At 53.6% G+C, this 6,989-nt stretch overlaps 1 long non-coding RNA gene across 1 annotated transcript; it reads right to left on the bottom strand.

Annotated features, from left to right (window-relative positions):
• Nucleotides 1-1,410: 1,410 nt before the first annotated feature.
• Nucleotides 1,411-4,928, bottom strand: LOC115273892. Its single transcript, XR_003900997.1, has 3 exons — nt 4,844-4,928; nt 1,925-2,063; nt 1,411-1,464 (listed from the first exon to the last, which is right to left on the bottom strand). It is a non-coding gene; the product is annotated as an uncharacterized LOC115273892 (long non-coding RNA).
• Between the last annotated feature and the right edge of the window lie 2,061 nt (nt 4,929-6,989).

Raw genomic sequence — 6,989 nt, 5'->3', positions numbered from 1 at the left:
CAACACATCCAGCAAAATATTTGTATCTAAAATGCACAGCACCCTTAAAACTCGGAAGCAAAAAATCCAGAAACATTAGAAAATGTATAAAGACGTGGGGCACCTGGGTGGCTCAGTCTGTGAAGCATCAGACTTCAGCTCAGGTCCTGATCTCACGGTTTGTGGGTTTGAGCCCCACATAAGGCTCTGTGCTGACAGCTGGGAGCCTGGAACCTGCTTCAGATTCTGTGTCTCCCTCTCTCTCTGCCTCTCCCTCACTCATGCTCTGTGTCTCTCTCTCTCTCTCTCAAAAATAAATAGATTTTTTTTAATTAGGGAAAAAAAAGAAAATGGGCAAAGACATAATGCCGATGAGAATGGGGAGAAGCTGGCCCTCACACATTGCTGTTGTGGATATAAAATCATACAGCTCCTCTGGAAAAGAGTATGGCTGTTTCTTCCAAAACTAAAACATGTCCTTACAGTACAACTCAACAGTCGCATTCTGGGTGATGTAGCTTAAAATTAAAAATGTTTAAGGATTTTTAAATTGAAATGCAGTGTGCATCTAGTAAAATGCCTGATGTACACCCACCGGAAGTTTTCGTATATGTATACACCCATGTAACCGCAAGTCGGGACATTGCTAGAAGCCAGCCCATTCCCTGACTGGGTACTTTCCTGTCAGTACCCACGGAGGTAACTGCTATTTTGTTCCTATGGCCATGCATTAGTGTTGACTGCCCTTGAACTCCGTAGAAATGGAGTAATATAGTATACAGTAGCCGCCGATGATTCTCTTATGTTGCTGTGTAGGATTTCATCGTATGGATATATCACAAGTTACCCACTTTATTGTTGACAGGAATTTGGGATTTTCAGTTGGGGACTATTCTGAATAAAGTTCCTAGTAACACTCTAGGGCATGTCTTTTGGGCTCATATGTACTTCTTTGTCTTGAGTGTGTGGCTACAGTGGCATTTCCAGGTCAAAGAGAAGGCATATGTTTCACTTTACATTTTGCTTAACAGTCTCCTAAGTGGTCAGACCAGTTTATACTTTCCAGCGGTGCGTGAGGGTTCTGTTGGTCCACATTGTCACCAGCACTTGGTATTGACTATTGTTGGGAATCTTCCTTCCTTCCTCCTTCCCTCCGTACCTCCCTCCTTTCTTTCTTTGCTTCTTTTCTTCCTTCCTTCCTCCTTCTTTTCTTCCTTCCTTCCTTTCTTTCTTTCTTTCTTTCTTTCTTTCTTTCTTTCTTTCTTTCTTTCTTTCTTTCTCTCTCTGTGTCTTTTTCTTCCTTCCTTCCTTCTTTCTTCCCTTCCTTCCTCCCTTAGCCATCTTGGTGGGTATGTGCTGCTACCTCTAAACTATGTATCTAAAACTGTGGTTCTAATCTGCACTTCTCAACTGATTAGTGATCTTGAGTACTTTTTCACATATGTGTTTGGTTCATTGGTATCCTCTTCTATGAAGTCTTTCGATCTAAAAGAAAATTAGGTCATCGTTTCCATATTGACTCCTGGAGGGTTTTAATCTAGTTTGCATATAAACTCTTCATCCGAGAGCGGTATCTCGGCCTGTTCCTGGCTCTGGGCACTCCTGGCCTTTTCTACTCAGCTCCCGGAATCCCGGTCACATGTGACACCAATTCTAGTTGCAATAATGTCCAGGCTCAAGCCTCTGGACCCTGCTGGAGAACCCAGCCATTCTCCAGTACCTCCACCAGGATCCCAGCCTCGCGACCGTCCCTGCCCGGCCGGATTCTGGGCCAGCCACGGGACACTCGTCTCTCCCATTTGCCCCTTCTCCCCTCACCTCTTTCTCAGGAGCAGGAAGATTTTGCACTCCCAGCGAAAGGAAGGATGAAAATGGAAAAGGAGTTTATTCAGGCAGGTGCCTGACAATGTCCCGCTGAATAAAAGATGTCACACTGAGCCCTCACCTGTGGTCACACGCACACCTCAGTCCTCCTCAGGTGTGGACCCCCAGCACCTCTTGTTCGTGTGGCTCCGTGCTGGGTGCTGTGGAAAATCTGCAGAGGGCGGGGTCCGGATCCAGCTGCTGAGAGAGAAGCTTATGATCTAGTTGGAGAGAAAAGATGTAACATGGAGGCCATGATATTCTAGAACAGTGTGTGGTAGCACATAAATCAGTTCAGAATCCAAGTTTTAATTTTTTTTAAATGTTTTATTTATTTTTGAGACAGAGAGAGACAGAGCATGAGAGGGGGAGGAGCAGAGAGAGAAGGAGACAGAACCAGAAGCAGGCTCCAGGCTCTGAGCTAGCTGTCAGCACAGAGCCCGACGCGGGGCTCGAACCCACGAACGTGAGATCTGTCCTGAGCCGAAGCCAGAGGCTTAACCGACTGAGCCACCCAGGCACCCCCAGAATCCAAGTTTTAAAACTAGACCTGCACACCCCTAAGTGTTAATCTGGGCTGAGCCCAGAGGGGCAGTTTTTAGGGCACCTTCTTGAGATAGTCTCTCCTTCCCCTTTCCAGCATGAAGGTGGGGGGAGGGGGTTCTTGGATAGCTTTTTTTTTGCACACAGGAGGCCTTGCACACACATCTGCCACTTTGACTGAGGCTTGGGTGGAAGAAATAGACAGCTACGTGGCTCCCATGGGCTGACACCTGCTGAGTGCCAGGCACGTGGGAAATCATATTTAATTCCTACAATGATCCAGAGAAAGAGGGATTATGATCCCCATCTTACAGGTGGAGAAACTGAAGCTGAGGCAAGTGGTAAAGAAAATTGGCCAAGATCGCACAGTGCACGATGGGCATCTGGGGGAGCTGTGATTCGAACCCCAGTGTGATGTGCTGGGGAGCTTATTCTTTGCAGGGAGACGTGTGGGTGATGAAGGGAAGAGGGGACCGTGCACCTGGCCACTCACAGATGTCAGAGGGTGAAGCCGAGGCCCTGGGGAGCCAGTTCTCTGAGGCAGGGCCCAGCCGCAGGGCACCCCGCAGACTTTCCTCCTGAGGGATCTGCCCACCGGCGGTACCTTTGAGTGGGAGCCTAAGGCCACCTGGCTGGTGCCCTGGACAGCAAGGCAGCAGCAAGAGGGCAGCAAAGGAGATAAGAGAGAACGCACAGCCAGGCTGTCGGCCCCGCTCACTGTAACGGCCCCAGCCTGGGAAGTGGATCCCTCATGAGCTAGAAGCCCATCTGTCCCCACGAAGCCTCCATCTGTCCCCTCCACCTTGCCCACCCAGGAGTGCCAGGGCCATACCCTGGGGCTGTGGGGAGGGGTTGGGCTGCTTTGTTAAAGGGATCCGTGGTGGCGAGCGGTGGCCTGGCCCGGCCCTGGTCCTGCTTCCTGTGGCCTCACTGTGCTGACACGGGATTCTACCGCCCAGACCACAGGAGGCCCGTCAACGCCTTTGCCACAGTCCAAGACTGCCCTCTAAAGGACCTGGTCATGGTGAGCACGGGAGGTCACGGCCCGGCCCTTCGAGCCGGAGCCATTGTCCTCTCTACTCTTGAGAGTAGGCTCTGGGAGGCGCAGTGCACAGCTCTGTCACTGTCCCCCAGTGGTAATTGGTTTAGACCCCCAGTGGGCCATACTGACAGGCCTCCCTCCTTGGGCGTCAGGGAGAAGGATGGGCGGTCTTTGTCTCCTCTCCCAGCAGAGTCCCTCCCCAGTGCCCGGTGTAACTAAGGCCACTGAAAATGGAAGCCCGGGGTAGGGAGGCCCAACTGCCTCAAGCTCCTCCGACCTGGGGAGGACCCCCAACAGCCATCTTTGTGAAGGCCTTTGAAGGGACTCCGGGTCCTCTTTACAGAGACATCGTGAATCAGGCCTGATTGGAAGCATCAGAAAGAAGGTAGGATGCTCAGAGTGGGAACCAAAGGTGAGAAAGTAGCACTGTGTGGACGGCCCTGAAGTGGGGGGGGCCTTAACCGGGGTGGGGGGTGGAGACCCTGGAATAGGGGGTGGGGGCTCCCTGGGGGGAAGGGGAAGGCGCTGGAGAAGGAAGAGGGGAGCTCTCTTGGCGGGGAGGGGGAGGCAAAAGATCCACATCAGCTCTCTGGAAGGAAAGAATAAGAAAGCATTTGCTGATCCCCCCCCCCCCCCCCCCCCCCCCCCCCCCCCCCCCCCCCCCGTGAAGGCTCTTCCTGTGGCCTCACTCCAGCTACAGCGGTCACTGCAGGTGTAGGTGGGTGGCCTGAGTCGGCTGCAGGGGTTTGGGAGCCATATCGGCAGTGCTTATGGAGTGAACACTACGTGCAGTGAAACGCCTTATGCGCATCCTTTCGTTAAGGCTCACCAGGGAAAGCGAGGCTCAGAGAAACAGTGAACTTGCCCTGGGTCACCAACTACCATTTGGTGGAACCGGGCGTTTGGAAGAACACAGCTGTATCGGTCTGTCCTGAAGTGGTGGCTCTCAAGATCAGTGTCGGGAATGTGTCTGCTCCACAGTATGACCACAGCCACCAACAGATTTCTGTCTATAAGGATTATTAGTATTTACTGTGGCAGAGGGGGAGCCTGGGCGGCTCAGCCTGTTAGGCGTCCGACTTCGGCTCTGGTCATGATCTTGCAGTTTGTGGGTTCGAGCCCTGCGTTCAGCTCTGTGCTGACAGCTTGGAGCCTGGAGCTTGCCTCGGATTCTGGGTCTCCCTCTCTCTCTGTCCGTCCCCCTGCCCCCTGCCCCCAGCGCGCTCTCTCTCTCTCTCTCTCTCTCATTCTCTCTCAAAAATAAACACTAAAACAATTTTAATTAAAAAATATTTACTGTAGCAGAAATTGAAACTGAGCACTTAAAACAAATTCAGTAATTCACTTAAAATAACAGTAATCAAACTGTCACATAATAACATAAATCACACTATCAGGAAAATAATTCTGTTTTACCAAACGCAAAACGGTCAGTGGGAAGAGTGGCCGGATCCCCAAAGCCGCTTCTGTCCCTGGTCTGTTGTGATGGTTTTGGCTCAAGTCTGTGGAGGAAAGCCAGCTGCTCACAGATACGTAGCTGGAACAGGGAAGACATTAGGGACCCCTTGTGCGGGTGTGGGAGACCCCTAGCGGTCCTGAGGCCCCGTTTTGAGAACTGCCAGGCAGATAACAGATGTACTTGGTGCAAAAGCCAAGGGGTCCAAAATAACAGACACTGAAAATGCAGGCTTTGTGTCTCTCCAGGCACCTGTTTTCCCCACCAGAGACCAGGAATGTTAGCGGTTCATCGTGCTTCCTTCCAGAGACCCAGCACCTTCACCACCAGCGCCTCCCCGCTGGCCGCATCGGGGCTCACGGCCTTTGCTCGGTCCCTCCAGCCTGGGGGCGTTTTGTACCAACACAGAGGGTGGCGCCGAATCCAAGTCCTCACAACACAGGGGCGTCCTCCTAACCTGCAATCTCCCCCCACGTGTGTAAAGATCTGTAAGATACATACCTACAAGTGGCATTAAAACGAAACATGCACACATTTCAGTCCTGATAGCCATGGCCAAACAGCCCTCCAGGGCGGGGAACCAGATTGCTACCCCCTCTAGCGACGGGGTGGGGGATGACTATTCTCAGCCTCGATAATACAGCGGAGGGACCAGATGTGAGGTCAGGCCCCAGGGCGTCCCTGCTAAGCCCCAGCGTGGGTCTGGGAAGTGGAATCTATCTGGGCAGCCCAGCCCCTTCTGTGCGACCACCAGTCACCCAAGGTTTCCTGAGCGCCTACACCCTGACAGCACCCTTCGGCCATCTCCAGCCCCTGGTCCTGTGACAGACCCCAGCTCATCTCTCCAGTCCCACCAAGGGTAAGCATCTCTGCAGGGTGCTTTCGACTCCACCTCCCTTCCTCTGAGCTTCTCTAGAACCCTGCACAGATACCCCACTAGACCGTGACCTTCTAGACCAGGGCCTCTCACACAGTAATGTGCGAACAAATCCCTTGGGGATCCAGTGGAAACGCAGTTTCCCTTTCAGGGGGCCTGTGGTGAGGCCTAAGAGGCTGTATTTTTGGGTGAGCGCTCAGCCCTTGCCTCACACAGTAAGTAGCAAGCGTCTAGCAACAATCCTCAAACTGCAGCATCAGGACGAGGCACCGGAGGGCTTGCTCAAACACAGCTTCCTGGGTCCAGTACTCGCTCCTGGGATCGTGATTCTGTGGGGCTGGGGTGAGGCCCTTATTCATTCTCAATAAGCTCCCACGACATGCTGATGTGGCCAGCCCACAGACCACGCCTGGCGTTAACGCTGCTTCCAAGCCCTGCCTGACCCCTCTGAGCCCCGTAACTGCCCGGTGCATCATGGAGACAAGGGGGTGAATGAGGTGGAAGGGAAGAGCCAGGGCCAGCAGGAGACAACGCCCAGATTCAGCGCTCAGACTAGGCGGGGGAGGGGAGAGGTCCACACACCCAACTATCCACCTCTTCATTCCTCCCTGCCTTCCGACACTGAGTTACAACTCAGTTCTCGGAGGACGCCTGTGCGGTTCCCTCCAGCCACGTACAACTTCGTGGGTGCAGGGATGGGGCTGACTGTGACGGGACCGGATTCTGCTGGGTGGACACAAGGTCAGAAGAGAGCCTGAGAGCTGCGGGTGTCGGTAAGGGGGGACCGTAACAATGCCCCGTGGAGTTAGGATGGTGGACAGCAAGGCCACGAGGAGGTTGATGGTCTGTGGAAAGTTGACATACCCACAACCCCACTGGGGTCAAGGACCCGCTGGCGCCGAATGACAGGAGGGGGAAAGGCGGGGGTGGGGTCAGAGGCTGGGGTGCTGGGGGCCATGGTATGAGGGGCTGCGGACAGTGTGACAGCGAGATCTGGAAGTTAGGGTCCTGGGTGTGAGTGGCTGAGGAACAGGGAAGACATGGCCACGGGGGGAAGGTTCAAGGAAGCCCTTGGCCAGAGAGCTGGCGGAAACCTGGGCTTCGGTGGAAGGAAAAATACGGTTTCAAGCCCCCCCCGCCCCGCCCCCAGCCTCCATCCTGGGGCACACAGCCTTCTACAGCGTGCCTCCACTGTATCCTAGCTCCCGACCCCTTGGCTGTGGCTGGGC

This window comes from Suricata suricatta, chromosome 12 (assembly GCF_006229205.1).
Source record: "Suricata suricatta isolate VVHF042 chromosome 12, meerkat_22Aug2017_6uvM2_HiC, whole genome shotgun sequence".
Classification (NCBI taxonomy): domain Eukaryota; kingdom Metazoa; phylum Chordata; class Mammalia; order Carnivora; family Herpestidae; genus Suricata; species Suricata suricatta.
Note: the sequence above shows the minus strand (reverse complement) of the source record. Positions and strands in the feature narration are given on the sequence as shown.